At 45.9% G+C, this 27932-nt stretch overlaps 1 protein-coding gene across 1 annotated transcript in view; it reads left to right on the top strand.

The window, feature by feature from the left end:
• The first annotated feature begins 3387 nt into the window (after nucleotides 1-3387).
• Nucleotides 3388-27932, top strand: part of LOC144829521 (C1GALT1-specific chaperone 1-like) — a 134483-nt gene continuing 109938 nt past the window's right edge. Inside the window, exon 1 of the mRNA XM_078688738.1 lies at nucleotides 3388-3509. The gene's annotated coding sequence lies outside the window, so the exon portion shown is untranslated. The remainder of the gene's footprint in view (nucleotides 3510-27932) is intronic.

The following is a 27932-nucleotide window of genomic DNA, read 5'->3' as shown; positions in this document are numbered from 1 at the left end:
ATCTTGGTTTCGCCATTTACGAGAACCCAATACCAGGTTATGTCCTCAGTGATGGAAAGAGGAACAAAGCGTGTTTGGTGAAGAGAATATTGATAATGCCATGATTGCACGTAAAGTTAAACAGATACATGGAAATCACAAGTTGTATTTTGACCGGAAACTCAATACTAAAGGTCTCAAGTTGAAAGTAGGAAATTGGATTTAGATTTTTTTTTTATTGTAAACTAAGCAAAGGAAAATCCAAACCTTGAACTCCTATCAGAGTTGAGGGCATCTCTAAAGATGCTTTACTGCTGATGAACAAGGCTGGTTGAGTAAAAGGCGTCTGATCAAGTAAATAAAACAGCAGGCAAACATAATTTCTGAATCTAGGAATGCATTTCCCTAAGAGGATTTCACATGGTTTACTGATGTGGTATCCAATGCTTGTGAATATAGATGAGACGTAACTAGAACATTGCATTCTAATAGTATGTCTCAGCATGGACGGGATTTAGGGGTAGCCAGGGGTCACGGCTGGCTTGCACCATGCAAACCCTGGCACTGCTGTTGCATCCCCTGGCCTCAGAGACGTAACTAGAACATTACATTCTGACAGTACGTCTCAGCATGGACGTGACTTAGGGGTAGTCACGGGTCACAGCTGGCTTGCACCATGTAAACCCTGGCACTACCGTTGCGTCCCCTGGCCTGAGGTAGCCAAAATCAGTACCAGGAATGCAATGGACGTTGATTGTGGCTCCACTTTCCTTGTTTTCTGTCAATTTTTTTATTACAGTTATAGTGAATAATCATTTATTATCATTATTATAATTATTATTATTAAACATTTATAGAGCGCATATCTACCCTTAGGCATCCCAGCACTGGTGACTGAACAGAAAACAGATGAAGTTATAGGACGGATTGCTGGAATAGCAAGGTTTTTAAAAGTTTACAAAACGGAAGGAGATGAGGTTCAGAGCGGAGGAGTGGTGGTAATGTGTTCCAGAGTTCACCACATTATAGGAAAATGATCTTCCTCCACTTATTGTCCTCCTGATTTTAGGAAGGACTGCCAGATTGGAGAGTAGCCAACCGCAGGTCCTTCTTAGGGCAGTAGGAGGTAATGAGGCATTTGTTAATAGCCAGGCCCATTTCCCACATAGTCTTATGAGCAATGCAAAGGGCCTTAAATTTTACTCTTTCGGGGATTGGAAGCCAGTGTAGAATTTTAAAGGCTGGCTTGGCTGATTTAATTTTTGGGATCTCCAGTAACATTCTGGTGGCACAGTTCTGAGCAACTTGGAGCTTCCTTCTGCTGCTTTGCCATAGTCCAATCGTGATAGGGCCAAGGCCAGGATCAGGACTCTTTTTGCAGCTATTGGAAGGAGCGGGAGGACTTTCCGAAGAAGTCTGAGCATGCCAAAGCAACCCCCTGTCACCCTCATAGCTTAGTGGTCGAACTTAAAAGAGTTGTCGAACCAGCCACCCAGACTCTTTATCCTGGTTTTAGGTGTTGGGGGGAGAGCCTGGACACTTGGGCCATATCAGATTAAGGTCCATGCTGGAGTGGTGGCCTAGGAGCATAAGTTCTGTTTTGCCTATTCACTATTACTGTAAAATAAGAATGGATTATGATTAGCTATAATATGACCCTTCCTGACAGCTAAGGTAAGTAGATAATACTTTTAAATATATGTTGTGTGTGTGCTTGAGGATGAGAGCACGTTTAAGTGAGAGATAGTGTGTTTATGTGTAAGCATGTATGCGTGTGTGAGTGGAAGTAAAGGTTAAATGCCATGTGATGTCACTTCGACTACCCCATGCATTTAGGTGACTTGAGGTTAATGCGTCTCAGGACACTGTTTCTGATAGTGTCAGTTTTATTTTGAATTCCTTCTCTTGCAAAGATTGTGGGAGTTCCCTGCATAGCTCTTCATTCCTTTCAAACCCTCATATCTCTGTTGTCACAGGGCAAGACACTGACAATTCACTACTAGTACAGACTACACCCACTCTCAGAGTGTCGTCTTAGTGCCCTATTATGGCACCTAATAAGTTTAAGGATATTTATATGTCCCAGTTTAGCTTCATTGTATTTTTGTTTATTTTATAAGGAGGAAGGTTATATAGTGGGTGATGGTATTTCTACCTTTCCCTATGTTTACCATTGTGCATGCTTAGATTGCCGTGTTTACTCCTAGTTTGCATTCAACGTTCTTCTTCACCGCTCTCTCAAACTAGAGGCTCCGGTTTCAACTGCAGGTAAGTCAGATGCGCAGGGCCGGACTGGAAACAGAAACCGGCCCTGCCTAACTGCTCTGCTACCCCCTCCCTTCCTCCCCCCCCCCCCAGAATGAGGGGGAGTGCAGCTGAGCAGTTTGCAAGGGCCGGTTTCGGACGATTTTTATACAGGGGGAGGATATTGCTGACCCCCCGGTAACAAAAATGCCCACCCAGGGGCTCAAAACCTGCTCCCACCGTAGGCGGCCTACTGGGGAAAAGCCTGGTGCCTGCTATGGCCAGTCCGGCCCTGCAGATACGACTGAGCTCTCAAGCTTGAGGCTTGTATGACCATATTCTGAACTCCTCTTTGACCCACTGACAGGCAGGGCCGGACTGGCTCCTGGGCGTTTTTTGCTGGGGTGGTAGGGTGGGGTCCAGGTTTACTGCTGAGGGGCTGATTTTGTAGTTGGGGAGCTCTTAGTGCTTCTAAATGAACAATGCAAAAGAAATAGCTTTAAGGCGTACTTTTTTAAACATTTGTTTTGCATTGCATATTAAGGAAAGCCCGGTAGCCAGTCTGTCCCTGCTGACGAGCATTTAATCCTGGCCATTATAAACACTCAGCGACAACTCAGCTGAGTAACATTACAGAAGTAATATGAGCACGAATAAAATACATAAACACATCTTCCTGGGACTAGTTAACACTCTAAGGGAGTAAACGTGAACTATAAATGGGATCTAAATCACTGACAAAGCGTACGTTCACCCAAGGGTATCTCTTGACGCTTAATAACATACGTTTAATGTTACTCAAGGGTATTCATTTTATCGACCTCAGAAGGATGAAATGACAAGTGGACCCACCGCGATTTGAACCTGTGGCCATGAAGTCGAACACAGGCCCCTACAGTCGATGTATTAAGCCACCGAGCATGGATTACCTGCATTTTTGTAGATTAATTGTTCAGAAATCGTCAGTATGCTGCCCTATAAAGTTAGGGACATGAATATAGGGAGCGTTGCAATGTCCGTCCTGAAAAGCTACTGGGTGTGAGGCCCGGCTCACTTACAGCTCGGCTCTGACCTACTTAGCGGTGTACATATTAGTAACAGCAAAGGTGTGGCTGTGTTCAGACGCGCTCTCGTCCGAATAAGGCGGGTGTACGAAGTGTTAAGGAAAAATCACATTCGGTTCCGGGAGCGGGAGGTGGGCGGTGCCAGGATCCGGACACAGGTGCGCTGACTGAAAGCAAGCAACGAACGACCGTGCATACATCGCGTGCCTGTCGCAGCGCTGGGTAAGTGACCGATGTTTGTGGATTGATAAGTCCCCCAGATAACGTTCATTCTAAAGAGCAAAGCAAGGCGCGCGCGATTGCGTCATCAGTCCATCCTGACAGCTCCGTAGGGGGCGTGGGTGCACGACAAAGAACGACTGCGGGCCATTTTAAGGAAAGCAATGCTATTAACATGTATTTTTCTGGAACGTAAATCATTAATTAGTCAGTTGATGCATAATACTGATGCACTGATTTGTTAGATCATTTTAATTTGTAATAAACTTGTAAATAGTTTTGATTCCAAGGGCTGCCGGCAGAATTTCAGTGCACTAATGTGTGTCTGTGGCACTGAAGAAACACTCTGGTGGTGAAAACCCTGCCTGGCCTACCTTCAATTCCAGAGAGAGGTGGTGGAAGTGTCGCCGCTGGCTGCAAAGGCGAGGTTAACTGGCGTGCATAAGAGCCGCCTCATGCACGTTCGGGGGCTGTAGGCCCAGTACCAGGGCTGCGTTAAGAGGGGCTGCAAAGGGATAAGGGGGCAGCAGTGGTGTGATAAGTTGTCATATCGAGGAGCTTTAGAGTGGTGAGGCACAGCAACCATCATAGCAGAAAACATTTACCAGCACGTTGAAAATGATATCCACCGGTAAGCATAGTACGCATACAGCGTTGCTATCTAAATGAAAACGTTCCCTGTCGCGTTTGACCAACCACATTTTATTACACTTTTTGAATTTTAAAGTAATCAAGGTACATGATGACAAATGAATTACCTTTTTTTAAATACATTTAGAAGTGGACATTCACAGAGAAGACAGTTTAGAACAGTTTGGCTAAAATTCTAAATGTATTTATTGTATTGTGTTGATATAGCACTTACTACCCCTGACAAGGCGTCAAAGCGCTTTTTCGGCGAGTAGCACGCTACTCCTGGACCCATGGAGGATTAGTGTTGAATTAGTATAATGAAACCTGTAAGTACATTTTAAGTGGTGGATAGGTTAGTCAGTTAATTGGATTTGGAATGATAGCAGAAGGATAGAGGAGGACAAAGATTTGTATTTATAAAGCGCTTGTTGACGCACGCTATTCAGGAAGCCTACAAAGTATTAGTGGTGAATTAATATGGTGAAATATGAAGTAATTTCAGTGGTGGATATTAGTCAGTTACTTGGAGTGAGAAGTATAGCAGAGGGATAAAAGGGGAAGAAAGATTTGCATTCATATAGCACTGATTACCCCTGATGGGTGTTGAAACGCTTTTCTGGTGAGTAGCACGCCACTCCGGAACCCATAAAGGATTACTGTTAAAAATTAGTATAGTAAAGAAATATGAAGTAATTTGAGTAGTGGATATGTTATTTAGTTATTTGGGTAGTATAGTTTAATATGGAGTTTGAGAAGTGAACATGTTAGTCTGTTAATTTCGATTGAAAAGGATAGTGGAGGGATAAAAGAGTGAAGGATTTTTTTTTTTTTTAGGTCTTCGCAGTAGGAGAAGGCTTTTGGATGAGTAAAAAGGAGTTTTGGAGGGAAGGACTCAGAGGGAAGAGTTTAGAAAGGTTTGTTTTAGGGGAATCGGTAAAGTAAAAGAGGTGTCAGATGATGCAAGGAGGGGTAGAGTAGGAGAGAGTCTAGACAGGGTTATTTTGGCAATCATAGTAGTGGTATGGGGTTTGGGATAAATGAGAGAGTGGATGTAGAGGCTATATTGATAGATGTACAGGATGAGCGATAGAGTTGTGCATTGGAAGGAGTAGTAGAAGAAGTTTGAGATGAGTCAGAAGGTTGGGCTAGAAGATATATTGAGCGAAGTATAGGCTGAGAAATAGGGTAGTGCATTGGAAATACTAAATTAGAAGAAAGTGATAAATATATAGATCCATAATTACATTGAAAGTATATAGATACATAAAGGAGGTAAGTATATGTAGATTAAAGATATTGATAGAGGCACAGGATGAGAAATAGGGTAGTGCCTTGGATATGCTTTTCCAGGAGAAAAGTAACAGACACACAGATCCAAGTACATGGAAGGTACAAAGATGCACAATGGAAGTATGTACATGTAGACCAAAGATGATTTTTATTTATTTATAAAAAAAAAATTTTTCTCTCAACAACATAATTATTTCACATGTTTATACAAAGTAATACACAAAGATAGGTACATATCTATAGTGAAAAAAATGCTTGTATACAGAGGGATATGCTGTACATTTCTGTTTGCGTATGGTGCTTATGTGGGGAAGAGCCAAATCTTGAGTAGTTTTCAGAAGATAAGGTGGTTGTCGGTGGACCTTATGTTGGGGGGTAAAGAGTTCCATAGTTTGGCTGCTTGAACAGAGAAGGATGTGCCACCCATGGTTTTTTAGGTCTTGCTGAGATAACGCGCATGCGTTTTCAGCGAGACTTAAGTAAGGGGCATTCAAAAATGCTCCCAAGCAGGCGGATTGCCTACAGTGCATGTGTGCAGGCGCATGCACATTGAACACCATTTGGCAGCCTGTGAGCCTCTCTCCGCACTCACACTTCAAAGGAATCCGCTCCCCTGCCCCCCATCAGGCAATGCCGAGAGCGTGTTGTGTACACACGTCCATCTCCCTGCTCTGTTGTTTCACCCAGCCCCCTGCTTCAGCCATGTCCTGCGCTGTCCTGTCCTCCATTTTAAACCTAATTAGTTGGCTATGCTTTGGGAAGCATTCTTACATTTATTGAAAACTTTACCCCATCGCAGGCACTAAAACAGTCAAACTATTCTGAAACTCAGCTGGTCCTTCTGGTGCCCTCCATTGTTCCCACATGTCCGAGTATGAACTCGGCATCTGGTAAATTCTTTTGAACGTGCTTTCAGCACAATACTGGGACATATTGTGCATCAAACTGGTTTTCCTGGCCCACACTTTCACTTAATGACCAGACTGAGGTTTTAGGAGCACTGTTTGCAGAGTTTGTTTCCCGTTTAACATGCCGTGTTAAGTAGTAAATGCAGAATTTAAATAGCGCACACATACAATGCCACACACACAACCACACACCACACACAACCACAACCCCCCACACACATACACACAGAACCCCCCACACACACACCCCCACACACACAACCCCCCCACACACACACCCCCACACACACAACCCCCACACACACACAACTCCCCCACACGCAAACCCACACACACACAACCCCCACACACAACTCCCCCACACACAACTCCCCCACACACACAAACCCACAACTACACAACCCCCCACACAACCCCCCCCACACACACACACAACCCCACACACACAAACCTTGTTAAAACGAATCCTCAACAGAAACCTGTGCTGCGATTTAAAAACATAGTCGAAAGGCAACTTACCAGCATTGTACAGTGGTGCGCAGAAACTACCCGCTAGGGACTACAGGCCATCCAGCCCTGTGTGGACGCAGGCTTACGGGATTGGGAGTGCACACGGCGCAACTCCAGGCAAAACCTGGGCATTTGACTAATGTCCCTGCTTATTTAAACAACGGGTGATAAATCAATCTGGTGTGTGACAATTCATATATCAGTAAGGGCTCAAAATGACACTTTGTGTTATAGGAGATGAAACACACATACACACACGTCATGCTTCGCTTCATGCTAGGCAGCAGGAATGTAAAATGCACGTTGTCCATAGGTCACATGCTCAACTATGTACTCTTAAGGTGCAGTCACTTAATACGAGTACCTCACAATTTATGTCCGCTCTCCACCAGAAGAGTCACACGCAGTCTTTATAACATGCAAACTCATCTGGAAATAAAAGTATGCTGCTACACAAAACATGGACTTGTAGACCAACTATCAAATAGCGCAATAACTTCCCTAAATGCAATTGTGACTAAATAGCGCCAAGTGGGCATCTCTGAAAAAATTCCAATGGCTTCCCCTGCCAATTTGTGGGTAGTCTTTAGGCAGAATGAGTGCAGTGTACTAGATAAGCACACAGTAGTTGATTAGCACTCGATTAACCCTTTCTCAGGAAACTGTCCAAAGTATATTAAAATGGCCGCAGCTGTAAATATTGCTGGACATTGAGAAACTAAGTGATGAAGAATACTTTTTAACAGTGTGAAAGGGGAAGCCCGTTAACACAGTTCAGTTGGTTAATGCGCCTGAATGCAAGCCAATATTTGGAAGAAGGAAAGAGGCAGAGTTATAAAATAAATCGGGTGAATGCTTTTTCTCCAATCACTTGCATTGAAGTGGGAGCGATTTGGGTTGAGAGAAAGCTAAAATAATTGGTTTTAATAATCGTGATTCTCCCTTCCTTCTGAATTGGGTGTCTGGTCATATAAACGCCTGCAGTACACCATACATGCATGCGTGTCGTGATGAGTCCCAAATGGACTTACTCAGCCATTCAACCTTCCAGAGTTCATATATATAGTTTATGTCGAGTACCCTTAAATCCTGTCATTTAAGCATTCCGTTTTTGCGGTGTGTGCTCTACAAATGGTCGTTCTCAATTAAATGCAAGTCAATTTTCCACCTTTATAACGTTATTTATCAATTATTTGTGAACATAACAACCCTATGGCTGTGCTAGGACTCCTACAGTGACCCAACTGTACCTCAGGAACATGACCGCCCTTACCACATAAAGACGGATAGTTTCATAAATACCTCATTATACCCGAGGATAAGCTGTACACAAATTCAGAGCTGTGGAAAACTACGCAGCACCACCATTTGAGGGAGATGCGTGGTTATATTCATCATAAAGTACCTGGCACAGGGCTAGTCTGCCTTGACTGGTGGACATACTTCGGGCAGGTGAGATCCCACCGCACTACTCCCAAAAGGACATCCCCGGGAGGAGCCTCATGCTGCTGGGAACACGGCCCCCGCCTAGCCACAGCCTTACCTCCAGCACTGTTCTCTTGAAGATACCGCACCAGTGCTCAATTTGTCAAATATGGCCGACGCGAGCACTACCTTCCGGGTGCTGCGCACGACCATTGGCCGACTCAGCCCGTCCACTCCGTGGAACGCCTGCACCGCGGAGGAATATCCATCACGGTAAACGGGTTAAGAGCTAGAGCTCTGACCAGGAGGCCACTGCAGCTTGCACCACCCATCGTTCTTGTCACCGCTGCCAAAACAACTACTAACCATCTCTCTCTCATGTAAATGTGACAGTTCAGATGATTCCAGGTCCCCAAAGCTAAAGGAATGACTGGGGAGGCAGATACGAGCAATTTTAATGTATATTTTATTCCTAAACAATCGTTGTTTTGTTCATCTCTAAATTAGATGAGCAGCGCCACCATGTGGCAGACTGTTCTAAGAATGGTGTTGACAATTCGGGGCCGGTGCCGTGCACCGGAAACCATTTAAGTGCTGGTGCTGAGCACCGGAAGGCACCGCCTCAAATCAAACACTGTACTGCACCGCCTCAAAGAAGAGGTCCATTGCAACACGGAGGCCGACCAGTTCAAAAATACCACAGCCTGGCCTCCACCAGTGGACTTCACTATGCCCCGGTGTCTGAGGCGGCAGTGAGATTACTGGTTCAGCTCCTCGAGCTCCCACGAGGAGCCAGACGGTGGGTCATTAGGGGTCTCAAGCGGAGTGGCTCAGGGTACCCCAAGCCAAGGTCCCAGCAGTGGAGCTCAGGATGCACCAGTCCCTGTTGCGTCGGTTGTAATGCAAATCAACTAATGCGTCAAGCCGGTTTCCCATCTCTACCCGCCAGCGCACCACAACAGTTTCTTCCTCTTGAGATATCTGTCTATCACCCAAGTGAAATAACCAAACCAAAACACAGCCTTGCACCAAGTCTGCACAGGCAAGGAATGACCAGCACCATCCTCCCCCGCCCCCTAATCCTTCACTGCCTAGGCGTGAGCTGTTCTGCCTGCGGCATTCTCCAAAAGACCAATTCAAAAAGAAAAATTGATGGACAGAAAGATAAGGATTGAAACCCCCGCAACCGGTCCTAGGATGCTTGTTTCCAGTTCAGGGAGGACCTGGCTTGGCAGTTCGGGCTGGACAGTTTCCATGAGACACAGTGTCAAGACTGATTTGCATATGGCTGGGTTCAAACAGGAATGGCATAGGGAGAAGAAAACGATGGATTTAGGCCCAGCTCTGTGTACTGGTGTGAATGTATGACATTGTTCTGCATTCTGTCCATCAACTGTGTGCCATTTGTGTTCTACAAAAGACCATCATAGTTGAAAACATTTCCAACACACTGTATCACTGCTAGGCATGAACCGGACTCCAAGGTAAACAGCAAGGCTGTTGCTGATCTGAATTTGCAGACATTCCCTGCACTGTCCTAGCTGCCGTGCCCTCTGTCGCCTCTTTTACAGAATTTAATCCCCACAATGCTTTCGGGGTAATCTTATCCGACAGCCGGCCGCGATAACATCTCCAGGTCGCAATGTTAGGCAGGAATTCGCGAGGATGGCATTAATAAGGCGAACTTACAAGAAAAGAGAGTTGGCAGCGGAAGCCGAGAGCCAAATACAGGGGCCCGGTGTGGCCGTAATTGAGAGCATGTGAGCTTCTGCAGAGAAGGATTAGGGAAAAAAGACAGACTGCGCTGCAAAGATTAGTTTTAATTCAATGGCTCAAGGCGAAAGTCGTCATGCATGAAGTAGGAGAAACTCAATAAAGTAAATAGTGCTTACAGACTAAATAACAGATCCCGTGTAAAAAACGAAGTAAAGGGGCCAGTAGCCATGGGAGGGTACAAATGAAGACAAGGCCCCTACTATGGAGGGACTAAGCAGCCTATAAGCCAGCATTTACGAATAACAAAGACACAAGCCAATGAGAGATATGGGGGAGAGTGGGCAGGCCTTCTCTTCCATACTCCACTACAGCAGCTCGCCAGATCAGCGCATGCATGCTGACTCAGTCTCGACCTAAAAAACTTGAGGGGGCAAACCATAAAACGGAGGTGCAGGGGACGAAGTAAGGAGCAACAGCCGACAGTGGTAGGGGGCAAGCAACATGAGGGATGTGCTAGGAGGAGGATGCAAGCAACACCAACAGGAAGTGAGAAAAAAACAATACAAAGAAGGTGAGGGGAAGGAAGCAGCAATAAGCGATAGCAGAAGGTTGAGGATATTGGGAAAGCAGAATGAAGGAGATTCGTGCAAGGAGGGAGGGAGCACCAACAACGGACAGTGGGAGGACAGTAGGCAAGAAACAAGAAAAACAAAGGAGGTCTGGGGGAGGAGGGATGGCTCAGCAACACAATGGAGGCAGGGAGTGGTGTGGAGGGCAAGAACACCTAAGTGGGAGGAGGAAAGGTCCGAAGACACATGCAGGTAAAAAAGTAAAATAAAAAATATTACCAGGAACCTGTGACCAGTGGAAGGGCACTGGCCGCAGACAGGAAGCTGAACTCAGTCCATGCTCTATGGCAGGGACACATAATGGAAGCACCTGGAGGAAGCAGGAAGGAGTAGGAGGCTCTGATCATTCAGAAGTAAAATTACAAGAGAGACATGGAAGCCAACTAATGGTAAGTAATGGACTGGCTCCAAGCCTGTTTGAATCTTTTTTTTGTTAACAATAGATTTTGCTGACAGTGCATGCACACTGTTGAGGTGAAACCTAACAAAGAGAAAACAGAAGCGCACGTCATTTTATAGGCACGCTGTCATGCCCTGGACAAGGGCACTAGGACTCTGAGCAGATGGCAGAGGCCAAGGGACACTGGACACCGCTTCCGGTGTAGGGGAGGGGCTAGGAAGGGACAGAGATTTGAAGGAGGACCGAGGGGCAAGAGGTCAAGGGAGAATGCAGCTGTAGCAAATATCGAATAAAGCCTACCTTAAAGAGTTCTCGTGTCCGGCGTAATCTTGGGATAAAGAACACGCCAACTGGCGACGAGGCGTGCTAATCGTGTGCCCAGGACCGAAGAGAAGAGGAGCTGCTGCACGTCGCGAGGAACGACGACGACATCATCGAGACCAGGAGCCCACCCTGTCTCGTGGATAAAGGAGGAAACGGCGCGGGAGCCCACCCCGACCACCATCGAGAGAAGACCAGCACCGTCTGCATCACCCGGTAAGCAGACTGGAAAAGCGGTGAAAAGCGCGCGCGTTCAAAAGAAGATAACGCGAGAGATCGCGAGAAGAGCGGCGGCCATCTTAGAATCAGGCGGCCGGAGCCAATCACCGCGATGGAAAATCGGCTGGCCATCTTGGAACCAGGCAGAGCGCCGATTGGCTGAGAAGTTTAGCAAGACCACCGGCGGCCATCTTAAGGTCAGGCGAACTGGCCAATAGAAAGACAGAACAGCGCGGCGGACATTTTAGAGTCAGGAAAACACGAGGAAAGGCAAAAAAGTGCCGATTTGAGCACCAGAAAGAAAAACAAGCACAGGCAAACACAACTACAAGGGCAAAAAATAATACAGAAGAGAGACAATAAAGAAAAGAAGACAAAAGAAAAAGAAAACACAGGAAATAACAAAAAAGAGTGTAAATAACAAAAAGAGTGCTAGGAAGAGCACAGAAAAGAAGAGATGGCAGACCCTAAGCCAGAAAGACAAAGTGCACAAAACAGAAGACCACTACCATTCAACTTGTCTGAGCCACAAGTAGGAATTAGATGCAAGAAGTGGATCAGACGTTTCGAGAGATACATGGAAGCGACTGATGTGATAGACGCAAAGCGACCAGGCTTATTCCTAAATCTTGTAGGTGATGATATTGAAGACCTTTTAGTGACCCTGCCAAATGAGTAAACCGCCACCTATGACAGACTAAAAAAATGCTTAACAGCCAAATTTGACCCGCAGAGAAATGTCGATTTTGAACGATACACCATCGCAATCGCGTGTCAACAACTGGATGAAACGCTAGATGACTTTGCAACAAGACTGAGAAAGCTTGTGACACACTGTGAGTTTGACAAATTTGATAATGAACAAGCAATCAGGCTGCGTATCATCGAGGGCTGCCGCGACACGGAGTTCCGTGCAAGGATCTTGAAAGAGCCAACATCACTAGGGAATATTTTGTCACTAGCAAGAGCGGAGGCAAGAGCGACAGCACACGCTAAGGAAATGGAGCGAGGAAAAGACAAACGAGTGGAGCAAGCACACCGCATAACAAATAACAATCGCGCAGGCGGCTGGAAAAAAGACAGGAATGAACAGGCAGCAAGGAAACAACCTGAAGGAACCTGCTACAGGTGTGGACTTGAATTTCCACATCGAGGCCCATGCCCAGCATTTGGCCAGACGTGCAGGAAATGCAACGGGAGGAATCACTACGCCAGTGTATGTCAAGGAGTGCAATTCAGGAACGACAGGGAGACCACGAGTGTCGACAACCAGGCATGTCAGACATGTTGAAACAGGAACAAGAAGCCCATCACTAGAATCAGGTGAAGAAGAGGAAGAAGAAATGACTGAACGACTATATCTTATGTCGGATGTTACCACAGAATCAACTGATGAAGATGAAAAAGAGGAAAGAATATGCTTGGTAGACAAAAGCAAAATGAAAAAGACAGAGTCTGTGACCATAGGAGTAGGATCACACAAAAGAAAGTTTGTCTTGGACAGCGGTGCAACATGTAACATCATGTGTGTATCAGAGTATGAAAAGATGAAGATAAAGCCGACATTGAGGCCGTCCCGAGTTGAGGTCTTCACGTGGGGATCACGGAAACCAGTGACAAACATGGGGAAGTTCACAGAAGAACTAACGTACAAAGACTAAAAGATCAAAGAGGACATTCATGTGCTGAAGGGCGACATCCCAGCACCATGCCTATTGAGCAACCTCACAGCTCAAGTAATGGGTCTCATGGCCATGACATACAACGTGTCAGAGAAGAGAAGCATCCTGAAGGAATACCCCAAGCTACTGCAGGGACTAGGATAATTGAAAGGGCGGCAAATAACGCTGCACATTGACGAAACAGTCAGGCCAATAGCACAACACCATCGGAGAGTACTGATACACCAGCAGCCACAAGTAGAGGAAGAACTTGAAGCACTTCTCAGGCAAGACATCATTGAACCAGCAGAAGGACCAACACCATGGGTGTCACCGATCGTGGCCGTGCCAAAGAAGGACACGTCAAAGATAAGAATGTGTCGACATGAGGATACCAAACAAGGCAATTGAACGTGAGAGACATCCCGGACCACATCTCGATGATATGATCAGCTGCCTAACAGGCACAAGACGTTTTTCGAAACTAGATTTATGCAAGGGATACCACCAGCTAGAACTAGATCCTCAGACACGATACATCACAACGTTTTCCACGCACCTAGGTCTCTTCAGGTATAAACGTTTGAGTTTTGGAATATCGTCCGTGTTAGACCTGGCATCATTGGCATGAGTCTCTCCTCCATTTTTTCTGTTTGCCTCCTCTGTTTACAATGTTTTTGCTGGTATATTGCTTTGGGCACTGTGCCACTGCTGATCAGTGCCACAGTGCAAGTGCTCCCTATGTGAAATTACCGTATTGATTGAATTCCATGTTTGGCTTATTTTGATTTACTGTCCGTCCCTAGTAGAGTGCACCAGGAGTGCCGGGGCTTGTAAATACAAATGCTGCTAGTGGGTTTGCAGCACGTGTTGTGCCACCCACAGAAGCGGCCTAGTAAAAGTATGTCTACAGGTCTGCCATTGTTAGACCTACGTGCAGTCTGGTACTGTCACTCAGACTGCGAAAGTAAACCTACTTGCCAGTCCCTAAACCTTCCCTTAACTTCATGTTAGTCACCCCTATGGTAGGCCCACGGGCAGGGTGCATTATAAGCATAAGGTAGGACAAGCCTGACAAGGTTGGCATGTCCTAATAGTGAATTACAGCCATTTTCGTTTTTGACTATTGAAAGGTTACCTGCTCTCCATCAGTTAGAATGGGCTGCCTGGGTTATTAATGCTGTAATCCTAGCGGGCTCGGGGAGCATGGTGCAATGTCGAGTTTGGTATCCCTGAACTCAGGGTTTAATAACGCATCCGTTTGGGTGGATGGTTTTTGGACTCTGTGTTTGAAAATAGCACTTTTAGAAAGTGGCTATTTTCTTGTCTGACTATCTACTGGTCTCTGCCGGTTTGGTGTGCGTGTGACAGGAGCTGGGTGGCTCCAGAGGTCTGAATGAGTCAGTGTGGGGTGAGTGGGGCATTTGCATTGAGAGTAGGGGAAGAGTAGCTCCTGATAGCCTGCAATGCCTGACACAATGCTGGCTCCCCCTCCTGCCAGGCGACTGATGACTGTGCCTGCCAGGGACGATCCTGGCCCCACCTCCTACCAGGCGACTGATGGCCCTGCCCCTGCCAGTGACAATGCTGGCTCCGCTTCCTGCTGAGCGGCTGAAGACTCTGCCCTGCACAGTGAATAGGCCAGGTGCCTTGGCCTGGCAAAACCCACAACAAACCCAGGATGGGGGGAAATTCCCCTGCATGGACAAAGGGATCAAAGCCAAAAAGGGGTATAAGAGAAGGACCCCTGAACCAAGATTTTAGATCACTTCTGACAAGGAAACCTGAACCAAGGACAAGAAGCCTGCTGATCCAAGGACTTGCCTACCCCTTCTGCCAGTGTGCTGTTTGTTGGGGGAATCCTGCAGTTGCTTCTTTATTTTTGCCAAGGAACCAGGAGAGAGGAACTGAGTGTGTACTCTCAAGCTTTGCCAAGGAAAATCTCCAAGGGCTGGAAGAGTGCCAGCCTCCTGTTGAAGTCACAGGGCCAAATGACTTCATTTATTTGCTGAAAGTGCTTGTTGCTGGAACCTGAAAATCTAGCACCTCTGAAGAATCCAGCAAACTCGACGCCGACGGACGCCGCCGAATCCAGCTCGACATCGTGAGTGCAGCTCCCGTGTCCCGCACCTTCGACGCCGGCCGCCGGTCCCGATCGACGCCAGTAGCGACGCCAGTGAGTAGCGAGTTCGGCTCCAGCTCCAAGTGACCCTGTGTCGACGCCGCCGCTGATCGCATCGACATCGAGCCCTCTCGACGCCGTGAGCGCTGCTCACTCTTGCAACATCGACATCGACGACGCCGTATCCTGCTTCACCTCGTGAGCGCTGCTCCTGCCTGACAGTTGTCGACGCCGCTGCAGATTGCCCCGACTCCGAGGCCTGATCGACGCCGAAGACGCGACGCCGGACATCTCGACGCCGCTGATCATCGAGTGCTTCACTTTTCCAAGGTACTGTGTTGTGGGGGTCTGTGCGACTCCGGGCTCGACGTAGCGCTCCTCGCGGTCGACGCCGAACCTTTGGATTAACTTTGCCTCGACGTCGTGTGACTCCCGTGTGGGTTACATTGTTGCCAAGAACTGTGTTTTAAAGAATAAGAGTTGCTTTTGTTACTAAAGACTTTGTGCTAAGAAGAAACTACGCTTGAACTATTATTTTTCCTTCCAAGAGTATTTATTAAGATTGTGGTATATTTTTGTCGTTATTTGGTCTTGTGCTAAGCCTTATATAAACATCCTTATTTTTATAATACTACTGTGTCGTGTCCATTTGTAGTGTATTCACTTTATTACTGTATGTGGTCATAAATGCTTAACGCACTGCCTCTGAGATAAGCCTGTCTGCTTTGCCAAGCTACCAAGGGGGTGAGCAGGGGTTATCTAAGTGTGTGTGATCCCCTTGCCCTGATTAGAAAAGGTGTGCCCCTATTTGTCAGAAGTGTATACCTCTGCCAACTAGAAACAGCCGCTTCTAACATTGGTGGGTCAGCGGTGAGGATTTGAACTTTGCATTTATGACCCATGTGCAGTGATTAGTGTGCGCTACATAGTGAAAGCAGACCATAGTGCAGCCACAATCTGTTTTTGTAGGATATTCTATTTTTGTTCTCCGCTTTCCTGGAACTTGTTTTTGAACACTGCCAGTTTTGACCATGAGTGATGCCGGAGTCACTACCCCTGTTGTTGTGGAGGAGTTTGATAGGAGTAAGATAAAGGATTACAAGTTACAGCAGCTGAAATCCTTTTGCAAGCAATTTAAAGTTCCTACAACAGGCCTCAAAATTGAGGAAGAATATCTCAAAGCATTGGAGGCCTGGTTAGAGGCCAGAGATCCCTCTGATCCGGTGGTGGTACCGACAGTGGAAGGGGAAGAGGAAGTGCCAGTGAATGGGCCTGGATCCTCTCCCGGCAGCAGTGTTTCCTCCAAAGGTCTTTCTCCTGAAGAAAGAGAAGAAAGGTCGAAGGAGCGAGCCTACAACATGGAAATGGCAAAACTTAAGATAGATGGGCAGTTGGAGTTAGAGAATGCAAGAGGCAGGAGAGAAGCTGATATGGAGATCAAAAGGTTGGAGTTTGAAAGAGAAAAGTTAGCTTTTGAGCGTGAGAAAATGGTGTGGGAAATGGAGCTCCAAGCTAAGAGTTTAGAATTGAATCCCTCTGGTGGCAGCATCCCATCTGTGCCTGCAGAAAGTAGGTTTTATTTCCCCAAATATGTGATAAAAGATTTTCATAAGAGTGAAGATATTGGCCAATGGTTTAAAGCATATGAGTTAGCATTGTTTGCCCACCGGGTCCCTGAGAAGGATTGGGGAGCAGGGTTGTGGGGTCGCTTTGTGAATGAGGGAAGAGATACCCTGTTGGACATTCCTGTGGAGGATAGGATGTCTTATACTCCTATGAAAGATGCTTTAATGTTGAGGTATGGCCTAACCCCAGAAAAGTACAGACAAACCTTTAGAGAATGTAAGAAATTGCCTGGTACTACGTGGGTTGAATATGTGTCATTTTTTTGCAGAGCCATGGATGGTTGGGTAAAGGGCAGCAAAGTGGAAAGTTATGATGCTCTTTATGATTTGTTTGCTTGGGAGCACTTGTCTAATAACTGTTTTCCAGAGCTGCGCCAGCACCTTATTGATAGCAAGATATCTAACCCTAGATAACTTGCTGAGGAGGCGGACCGCTGGGTCAGTACCAGGGTCCACAAGGGTCCAGTGGGAGACTCAGCCAAAGGTGGGCAGGGTCCCCAGCAGAAGAGTGGGGGGGACAAGAGTAAACAGAGGGAGTTCCAGAAAGGGCCTCAAAGTAATCCCCAAGGGAACCAAGGGAAGGGTTCCCAGCCTCCCCCAGTGAAGAAGTCAGAGGCCCGACAGGTAAACCTGTTCATAGGGGCCCAATGACCTGCTACGCTTGTAAGCAGGTGGGACACCGTTTTTATGATCCCCAGTGTCCCTTGAAGAACTCTAGTGCACTACCCCGTGCACCCCCCCGTCAGTTGGCGAGTGTAGCCCTGGGAGGTGTGGAAAAGTAAATTTTGCCATGTTCTGTGTCCCTACGCTTCATCCATCATATGTTATGTGTGCATGACCAATATGCATATGTTATTCTCCATGTCCGATTAATGACGCAATTCCAGTTGTGTCCACCTCTAGTATGCTATTTTCCAGTCCTCGTGAATACTACGAATATCAGGCCTATGTAAAGTAATGTTGCCACGTTTCCCAGTGTGCACGTTATTCCATTATAAAGTCCCCGTTTCCAGGCCTCAAAAGGGCCCGGACCACAGATTCAGCTCCTGTCTCCTGAAAGCCTCGCTGAGGAGCGATACAGCCCCCACCTGTATCCTCGACCCTTCACTTACTTCCTGCCTCGCAGTGCCCGGTGCAGCTTGGCTCTGCCTCTGAGTCTGCCAAAAGTATGTTATAGTTCCAGCTATCAGTTCAGTCCTCCTCCTCTGCATTCCTAAGCTACTGAACTGCATCAATAGTTTCCGTCATTGTCTAGCCTTCTCGTCTCCACGTTAGAGAAATACTGTATTTAATGGTCATTTAGTATTCTTCATCACGCACTTCATGTAGAATAATGCATGGTCCAGTCTTAGAGTCAAGTTAGCTTTTCCCCTCATGACTTCTAGTTTATATCAACATGTTCCCTAAACATTAGATACCAGATAGGGTTTAGGTACATGTCGCTCCGACCCTCCAGACTCTAGTCTCTGCTCCTAGCACAGAGTTCATAGCCCCCAGCTTCTCCTAGTAACACGTCATTGCTAGTTTTCGCGCACCATTAGGTCAGAGGTCCCGGCTCCTTAGGTAGCCCCCTCCTATGTTTCCGCCCATTCATGACATATTCTGTTACGTTTGCATCACATGTCTAAGTATACTCCCAGTTACACCTCTTTTTACTGTTATCTTTTGCGACTGCTACGCGTCACGCCTTCTGCTCCACCCACTGTTACGCCTACTGCAATGTAATGCTATGTGTTTGCGCTATGTATATAAGTCAATGTATTATTATTAAAAGCTAGCGCGCTCATCCCAGACCTAGCCCCAGCAGCTGCTGGGCCTCTTTTCCCCTGTTGGGCCCCAGTTGTCCTGCTGGGCCCTGTCATTCTGTTCCTATGCAGGTTGTCCTGATCCTGTCCTTATGCTGTAATAAACCTGCAGAAACTCCTACTACCTCGAATCTTGACTCTTATTTTATTGAGCTATCTGTTATGCTATAAGTCTAGTCAAAAATAGGGTATTATTTATTTATTTACCACATAATGGCGCCCGAACAGGGACTTGCCCTTTCCCCACGCGTCGGTGAAGCCACGCCGACCCCCTGACCCTCTGCAGTCGTGACGGAACTCTTCTGCGCAGTGGCAGATATTTCTGCTCAAGTATCCCTCAGGCCCACGGAGGAGACGGAGGAGGCGGTCCAGCATCCGAACGAGACGGTGGAGGAACGCGGCGAGTCCCGACCAGAGCCCAAGCCGAGAGTCCAAGGTCCGAGGTATCCGGAGGCCCACCTGTAACTGAAGTCCGAAGTCCGAAGTTCGTCGTCCGTCGTCCAGTCCAGTCCGAGGCCTTCCGTTCCGTGCTGCCCGGTGAGTACCATTGCTGGGGTAGTATCTAGACAGGACCAATCTAAATTGACTCCTGGTCCGTGGGTTGGTGGTGCCCAGACTCACAAACGAAGTGTTCACCTAGGTGGATACGGGTCTTGATGTGTCCCTTTATGGGACCGGTATGTTCCGTACTGTTACAGCAGTGCATCCAGTAACTCTAGTCTGTTCCGTTCTCGAGAAAATCTGTTCTATTTCTGTTCTCAGTATTCCAGGTAATATTCTGTTCGAACTGTTATTTATAATGTTCTTCATGTATTTTACTGTTGTGGTATGAGTGCGATGTGATTTCGTGTTTTTATTGTGTATTGTATTGTGTCCAGATTACGGTTCAGTCATGCCTATATTTTCCAAGTTACGTCAGTTAAAAACTAGAAAAGGTTTATTAGAGGAAGCAGTTCCTGTCCCGCCTAGGGACAGTCCAGGTCACTTTATGTATCAGAAACATGGCATAAGCGCCATAATGTATCTAGATTTATGGGTAGAGTATACCAAACAGTTAGAAGAAAAGTATAGATGGCCCGTATCGGGTACATGGGATGCCGAATGTATCATGCGAGTAGAAGAAGCATTATGGAAAAAGAAAGCCAGACAGTCACAGAAAGATGCCATCGAGTTATGGCGTAAAGAAGCTCATAGAAGAACGGAAAAGGAAGTCAGAAAGTCAGAATTAAGTAGAGAATCCCAAGAACGAGCCCAAGAAAGAGAATTAATCGAGATAGGTGAACAAGTCAAAGCCGAACAGTCAGACAGACAGAGGCATGCCCTTATTAAGGGTATGTATCCTCTCCTTGCCGAAGGTTTGCCAAAAGCGACCCCAGAGGCATCTAGTAATTTCCCGCCACCATTAATTCCGACCAAGCTACGTCACAAACCGACCGCAGCTGATATTTTTATTTCGTCCTATCTGGACGACACAGTCCCAGAATATGCAAATCCTGTTCGCGCTCCGCTAGTCCCTGTAAATCAGGCACTTCCCGCTCTTCCAGACACCGGAGTACCTGTTACGGTACCCCCGGTCCAGCCTACAGTTCCATTTCCCACTCTGCCAGGACGTAGAGCCTCAGTAGACGACTCCAGTCTAGGAGCCGCAGGAGGAGCTACTCCTCAAACCCCGCCGCCACACAAGCGTTTATCGGCACTCGAATTACATGCTCAAGCATCACAGCGTACTCCTAAAAGTAATAAGTCTGTTACAGAAATCAGGCAAGCCCTTAACGAATGTGTTTATGATCCAGTTCCAGGCGAATATACTATGGTTTTATATTCCTTACGTGTAAGGAGAGTGACCGAGTATCTAGTCACCTTGCCGAACATGAAAGAAGATCTGGACAGAATATATCGTTTCATCCGTACAGGGGATGATCCAGAAAGTATTGGCGAGATTATGTCTCAAAGGAAAGCCGAGATTCAGCTTATGATATTAAAGTTCCTGATCAATTGTCTAATAAGAGAACAAGATTACCCGTCTAAAGATCCCGCCGAAATGAGAATCTTGACAAGGTGGAGTGATAATATAGCCGAGGGTAAGCACAAGACCGTCAGTGCCATGGAGAGTATGTACAAGAAAATTCGTAAAGAAATAATAAGGTTACACGACCAGCGTAAAGCAGCACAAGTAAGCGAGAAAGAAAGTATCTCTGATCCTGAAGAGGAAGAGAACGAGAATCCCGCCAGAATAGCGTATGTAGGAAAATCCAGATTTCCAGATCGCCATTTACGTCTAGAACCCAAGTCTATTTTTCATCTAGCACCAGAACAAGGTTCTCTAGAACAAGTATTTCAAGCTACCGATCACATTCTGAAATCACGAGTCGGTTACAGTGAATTAAGTACCATGCATGAACAAGAACTAGCCCGATCAGCAGTCCGATGGATTACTGATTCTACCACTTTTCCAGACGAAATAGTGGCACAAATGTTTCTGAAACTGCCCCCAGCCGAGCAACGACTGGTGGGTATGTATATGATCCAGTACCTCATTACTCTGTATGAGGGTCAACACTCTGATCCAGGCCCGTTACATGATATCCTGAACGAGTTACTCCAGTATAGATGGAGAGGTCTAGGTACCGATTTAATTAGTGTCATTCTAGAACAGCGCCACAAATATAGAACGTTTCTGAACCCGCATTTTGTTCATGTCTCACCCCCAGAAAGTAAGCCATTCTACATAGACAGACAGAATCCGTTACGAGAAGTCCACCCAGTCCAAGGGGCGGGTGGCGTAATGCAACGAGTGTTTGTATACACTCCAATTTCAAAGATGGAACTTCTTGAAATGAAGAAACTAATTCCCTGTCATGACAAAGATCCAGCAGGGTTCCATAGAGAATTAAAAGACATGCTCCGTATGGGAGAATACACTTACCCAGATATCATTAAAATGTTAAAGGTCCTGTTACCCGCAGGGGTGTATGAAAAGTTAAAGGAAAAAGAATGGGAGGTGGGGGAGAAAAAGATCGATTGGGCAGCTCTAGAAGCTGAAGACAAGGCACGAGTACCAGGTACCGGTCTTGGAGATAAATGTAAAGAATTACCAGAATTATTGATTCAAGTTTTACCCAGATTATTAACAACTAGGAAAGAAGACTGGGATGCAATCTCAGCCTGTAAACAGAAACAAGATGAAGATATTAGTGATTTTTATTCTAGATTCGAAAAATGTTTCAGTATCAATAGTGGTCTCAAGACAAGTAGTGAGTCATACCCTCATCTTTTCGTCACCAAATTAGTCGAGAATTCAAGTCCGCAAATTAAAAATCGAGTTTTGAAAGTCGAAAGCACCTGGCAAGCGAATACCCCGTCCCAGATGCTCCAGATGCTCCAGTATCACCAGAATAGAATCAGAGAAGAGCAAGAACACGAGAGAAAACGTATGAAAGACACGAAAATGAAAGTGCTAGTTGCACAATCTGTTCCTCAAGACAGTCAGAAGAAGGGTCCGAATCAAGCCAGTCATCCTGCAGCTCCCGTTAGAGGGAACTGCAATTATTGTAAACAGCCAGGTCATTTTATAAACGAGTGTGCAGTTCTGAAACACAACATAGCTACTGGTAAGACTAAAGAAAGACCACGTCCGCCTAGACAAGAACAAGTTTCACAGATTCCTCAGCCACAGAATGCACAACAGACAGTTACAGTACCGCAGCCTATTGCTGCAACACAGCACGTTACATCACAGATGTACCAGTATGCACAGTCTGAGTATCCAGAGTATCAGTCATATTCATGAAACAGCCTAGAGAGGGAGGTAGGCTTGCCTCTCATCGAGATACCTGTAGATCAAGAAGGTCCCTATGTTCACAGTCAAGTATTAGGGAAAGACAGAAAGTTTTTGATCGATACAGGGGCAAGTAGGACCACAATTAGTCATGCCGAAGTTCCAGGGGCTCCGCTCTCAGGCTCAAGAAATGTTTCCCTTGGATTTTCAGGAAAACCAATAGTTAATGAGATATCTAAGCCAGTCACTCTAGAAGTAGGTCCATTGTCCCGTACTACTGATCTGTTACTTACTAAGTCATGTCCAGAAAATCTGTTAGGCATCAAGACACTGAAAGAATTAGGTGCAGTTATTTGCTGTTCCCCAGAGGGAATACGTCTGTTCCTACGTGACTTTAAGGGTCACTATGTATTACGAGATTTTGATTCAAGATTGTCTAATGTTCCGCAGCATTTATGGGCGCAAGGTCCAACTGATGTAGGTTACATGCAAATCACACCCCATCGTGTGACTCTCAAGCCAGGTGTAGTGTTACCACGAATCAGGCAGTACAGATTGCCACCTGAGGCTGTAGCAGCCTTATCCAAAATTATTGACGAGCTCATGGCTCAAGGAGTAGTTGTAGAAACTGACTCCAATGTATGTAATTCTCCGATCATTCCAGTCATGAAACGTACTGATCCAAATGCACCCCCAGTATATCGATTAGTGATTGATTTACGAGAGCTTAATAAATGTATTATTCCTCAGTACCCAGTTGTCCCAGATATTTCTTCCCTGTTAACAGCCATTGATTCCGAAGCCATGTTTTTCACTGTCATAGACCTCAAGAATGCATTTTTTAGTGTTCCAATTCATCCAGACAGTCAGTTTCTTTTCGGATTCTGTTTAAATGGAAGGAGCTATATGTTTACACGCGCTCCTCAAGGTTTCACAGAAAGCCCTAGTATTTACAGTCAAGCACTCAAGAGACAACTAGACAACATTCACATGCCAACTGACACTGCCCTGCTCCAGTATGTTGATGATCTACTGATCACAGCCCGTTCTGAACGTGCTTGCGAGCGAGCATCACTTACAGTTCTGTATTTTCTAGCCGAGATGGGGCACAAAGTGTCACCTTCGAAGCTTCAATTCTGTGTCCAGCAAGTGGTATACTTAGGACACTTGCTGTCCAAGAGGGGTAGGCAGTTGATACCCGACCGTATCCAGTTAATAGCGAGTCTTCCCCAGCCCAGAACCCAGAAGGAGGTACGTGCCTTTATCGGCCTTACTTCTTATTGTAGACAATGGATTCCCCAGTATGCATTTCTAGCCAAGCCACTGATACAGTTAACGACACAGGAGGCAGCCGTATCGACTGTCCTCCCTTGGACATCTGAACATACACTTAGTTTCAACGAGTTAAAGAAAGCCCTATGTCAAGCTCCAGTTCTAGCTACACCGAACTACAGTAAGCCTTTTACACTTTTCGTTACTGAACGGGAAGGTACAGCATTATCCGTTCTCACACAAGATCAAGCAGGTCAATACAAGCCCTGTGCTTATTTTTCTAGCACATTAGATCCAGTCGCCCAGGCGTTGCCTGCGTGCCTCAAGTCAGTTGCAGCCACAGCACTAGCTATCAGACAAAGTGATTCTATAGTTTTAGGACACTCCCTGACAGTACAAGTTCCACATTCCGTAGAAGTTCTTTTAAACCGAACACAAACTCAGCACTTGACAATTGCACGTTTAACGGGTTATGAATTAACACTGTTCCAGCCACACATAGACATTAGACGCTGCAACGTTCTGAATCCTGCTACACTGTTACCATCAGTTAATTCAAATTCTGACCCACATGATTGTGTGGAAGTAGTTAACATTACGACTAAGCCAAGACAAGACCTGACAGATATTCCGTTATCAGATCCTGACCTGACACTTTATGTGGATGGTTCATGTATGAGAACTAGTACAGGAGAACTAGTAGCCGCGTATGCAGTGACTACTGACACTGAAGTTATTGAAACACACCGTATTGACACCCTGTCCGCTCAAGCAGCAGAGCTAGTCGCTCTGACACAAGCCTGTACACATGCCAAGAACCTGAAGGTTAATGTTTACACAGATTCACGTTACGCATTCGGAGTTGTACACGACTTCGGAGTGCTCTGGCAGGAGAGAGGTTTCATGACTTCTCATGGAACCAAGATTCAGCATGGTCTCCTTATTCAAGCCCTGTTAGATGCCATACATTTACCGACATCTATTGCTATCATGAAGTGCAAAGCACATACGAAAGTCACCGACATTATTTCCCAAGGTAATGATCTAGCAGACCGCACAGCCAAGCTTACAGCACAGACTCCAGACATTCCAGTAAACATGACACATACTCCAGATCTGACTACATGCATGACAGTTAAGGACCCTACACAAGATGTCATAGATATCCAGTTACATGCTACCCCCGATGAAATCAAGAAATGGTCTGAACAAGGAGGGGTCCAGACAGATCAAGGATGGTTAACGAAGGGTAGAGCCACATGGTTTCTCCCCGATTCTATGGTTCAAGTCATTATCAATACCGCACATAGTCCAGCACATTTAGGAGAAAAAGCTATGTTAGATAGTATCCAGAACATTTGGTTCAACAAGCATTTACGAGCTGCAGCCAAGCAGAAAGTCCGTACCTGTATGATATGTTGTCAGTTTAACCCAGGTAAAAGTGTCCCGGTGGAACAAGGTGGTTTCCAGCCCCCTGACCACCCTTTTGAGGTCCTCCAGATGGATTATATTCAAATGGAGCGATGTCGAGGTTTCAAGTATGTCCTTGTAGTTGTATGCGCTCTGTCCAGGTGGACAGAAGCATATCCAGTCCCAGATTACACAGCCGCGACCACTGCCAAGCAGTTGGTTCGTGAATTTTTCCCTAGATACGGACTCCCTAGAGTCGTATATTCTGATAACGGTCAGCCATTCTCCTCAGAGTTAATGAAGCACGTTTCCCTGTTGTTAGGGTACCAGTGGAAGTTCCATTGTGTACGCCATCCTGAAGCAGCCGGTCTCGTAGAGAGACATAATCAGACTCTGAAAATCCGTATTGCAAAAGTCTGTAAGGACAAAGGTGTGGACTGGTTAATAGCTCTGCCAGTCGCTCTATTTTATATGCGTATGGTCGCACATCCCAGATCAGGTCTGTCCCCGTATGAGGTCGTATTCGGCCGCCCCCCTAACATGTGGGGCACTCCTAGACCCCGAAGTATTACCGATGTTTCATGTAATATGCTGACAGATTACCTAGCTTCCTTGATGTCTGCCCTCAACTCATGTCGTTCACAGGTTGCCGCCGCATTTCCAGACAATACCGAGGTGGCACCGCACGAGATCGTTCCAGGCTCCCTTGTAATGATCCGAAATTTCGACAGATCAAGTCCGCTGGAACCACGTTGGAAGGAGCCACGTCAGGTCCTCTTGACCACCCGTACTGCCGTCAAGTTGGAAGGCAGGAAGGGGTGGGTCCACCTTTCTCATGTAAAACTTTTCAAAGGATTGAAACCAGTCTCCAAAAACATTTCCAAGGATTTCCAGGATTCGAAAGATTGCCAGAACATTGTTTTAAAGGACTGTCCCGCACAAGACATTATTACAACCCCTCCCTTGTTAGAGAAAACTCCGCAACAGGAGTATAAGTTAAAGCTCAGGTCTAGTAAAATAAGTCAGTCAGTTTGATTGTATAAGTCCTCCCCTAGGTGAAACGGTTAGACTGTTTCTGACATGTATAAAATAGACCCCCATAGTGAGAGAGTCAGTCGAAGTTCACTCCAATGTATCGTTTTTCTGAGTTTCATATTATTTCTCAGCATAATGATTTCCTGCACTAGTTACGCACTTTTCCTGTGTTTTCCAGTTCCTCATGTAAATATGTCTACTAATGCTACAGTAGAACACACGTTTAGTGATCTGCCTCCTCACGAATATTCATACCGCCTCGCTATGCGTAACAACACATTCATCCGTATGTTACATTATTCACACCAGACCAGCAATGCCACTAATTGTTGGGTGTGTGGTCGACTCCCCCCTTTCCAGACAACGAAGGGAGTTCTGCCACTGTTTCCTTATCCATTCTCACATAATGGTTCGTGTGGAGCATGGTCCACGTTAACGTCATCCTCAACAGATATGTCTTTTCTTAACAGTACATGTTTTCCAGACAAGCAAGGTCTTCCCCACAGAACAGGTTTAGATCTAGAAAACGAAGTATATAATTTAGGTAATTATTCGTCGAATTTCATGGTCCTGAATGTTCAGTCTGATATTACTCCAGACTTACCTGCTATTTCAGTACTACCTGTCAAAGGTGAATTATGTGTCCATAGTTATGGTTCTGTACATGTAGGTCATAGTGAATGTACTACTGTTATCCAGTATAGTGACAGTGGGAAATCTATTTTCAAAGCTTCACGTCATTCATATTTTATTTGTGGTCAAACTGCATATGTCCGTCTGCCCCTCGATTGGAAGGGAACCTGTTACATTGCTTTCCTACTGCCACCTGTTTTTCTAGCCCCATCTGATTATCACAGAAACACACATCTAGTACACATTAGACATAGAAGGGAGTCCCCAATTGTCGATTATACTGAAACTACTCTAGAACAGTATACAGATTTCAATAAAGGTTTCTTCTTCTTTGTAGGACCTGTCCAGAATAGTAAACTGATCCGTAGGTTAACAAGAACCCTTGAAGCTGTAGTTAATGAGACTGCCTCTGCTCTAGGTAACCTAACCGAAGAACAATCTGCTATGAGATTTGTCGTTTTGCAAAATCGTCTCGTCCTTGACGTCATACTGGCCGATAGGGGCGGGGCCTGTAGAGTCATCGGATCTAGTTGCTGCATTTTCATTCCAAATAACGCGCCGTCTGTTTATTCAGCTATAACCAGACTCCATAGATTTTGCCCATCTGTTACACCAAGATCCAGGCACCTGGACATGGTCCGGTTGGTTCTGGAATATAATTTCCGCATGGGGATGGAAAGTCCTGTCCTTTCTAGGTATTGCAGTAGCGATCGTATTTAGCTGCTGCCTCTGTATACAATGTGGCCCTGCGATTTGCAGCATGTGTGCTACCTCTTGTATTCCTAGTCCCAAGCCCCGTTCTAAATCCCGTTCCCAGACAATTCGAGACGAGCAAATGGTACTGTATGAAATGATAGATGGTATCATGAAAATTGATGTTTCCTGATGGAAACGTAGTGACAAGGAGGGAATGTGGAAAAGTAAATTTTGCCATGTTCTGTGTCCCTACGCTTCATCCATCATATGTTATGTGTGCATGACCAATATGCATATGTTATTCTCCATGTCCGATTAATGACGCAATTCCAGTTGTG

This window comes from Lissotriton helveticus, chromosome 4_1, assembly GCF_964261635.1.
Source record: "Lissotriton helveticus chromosome 4_1, aLisHel1.1, whole genome shotgun sequence".
NCBI lineage: Eukaryota > Metazoa > Chordata > Amphibia > Caudata > Salamandridae > Lissotriton > Lissotriton helveticus.
The sequence above is the reverse complement of the archived record's forward strand: the minus strand, read 5'-3'. Positions and strand labels throughout refer to the sequence as shown.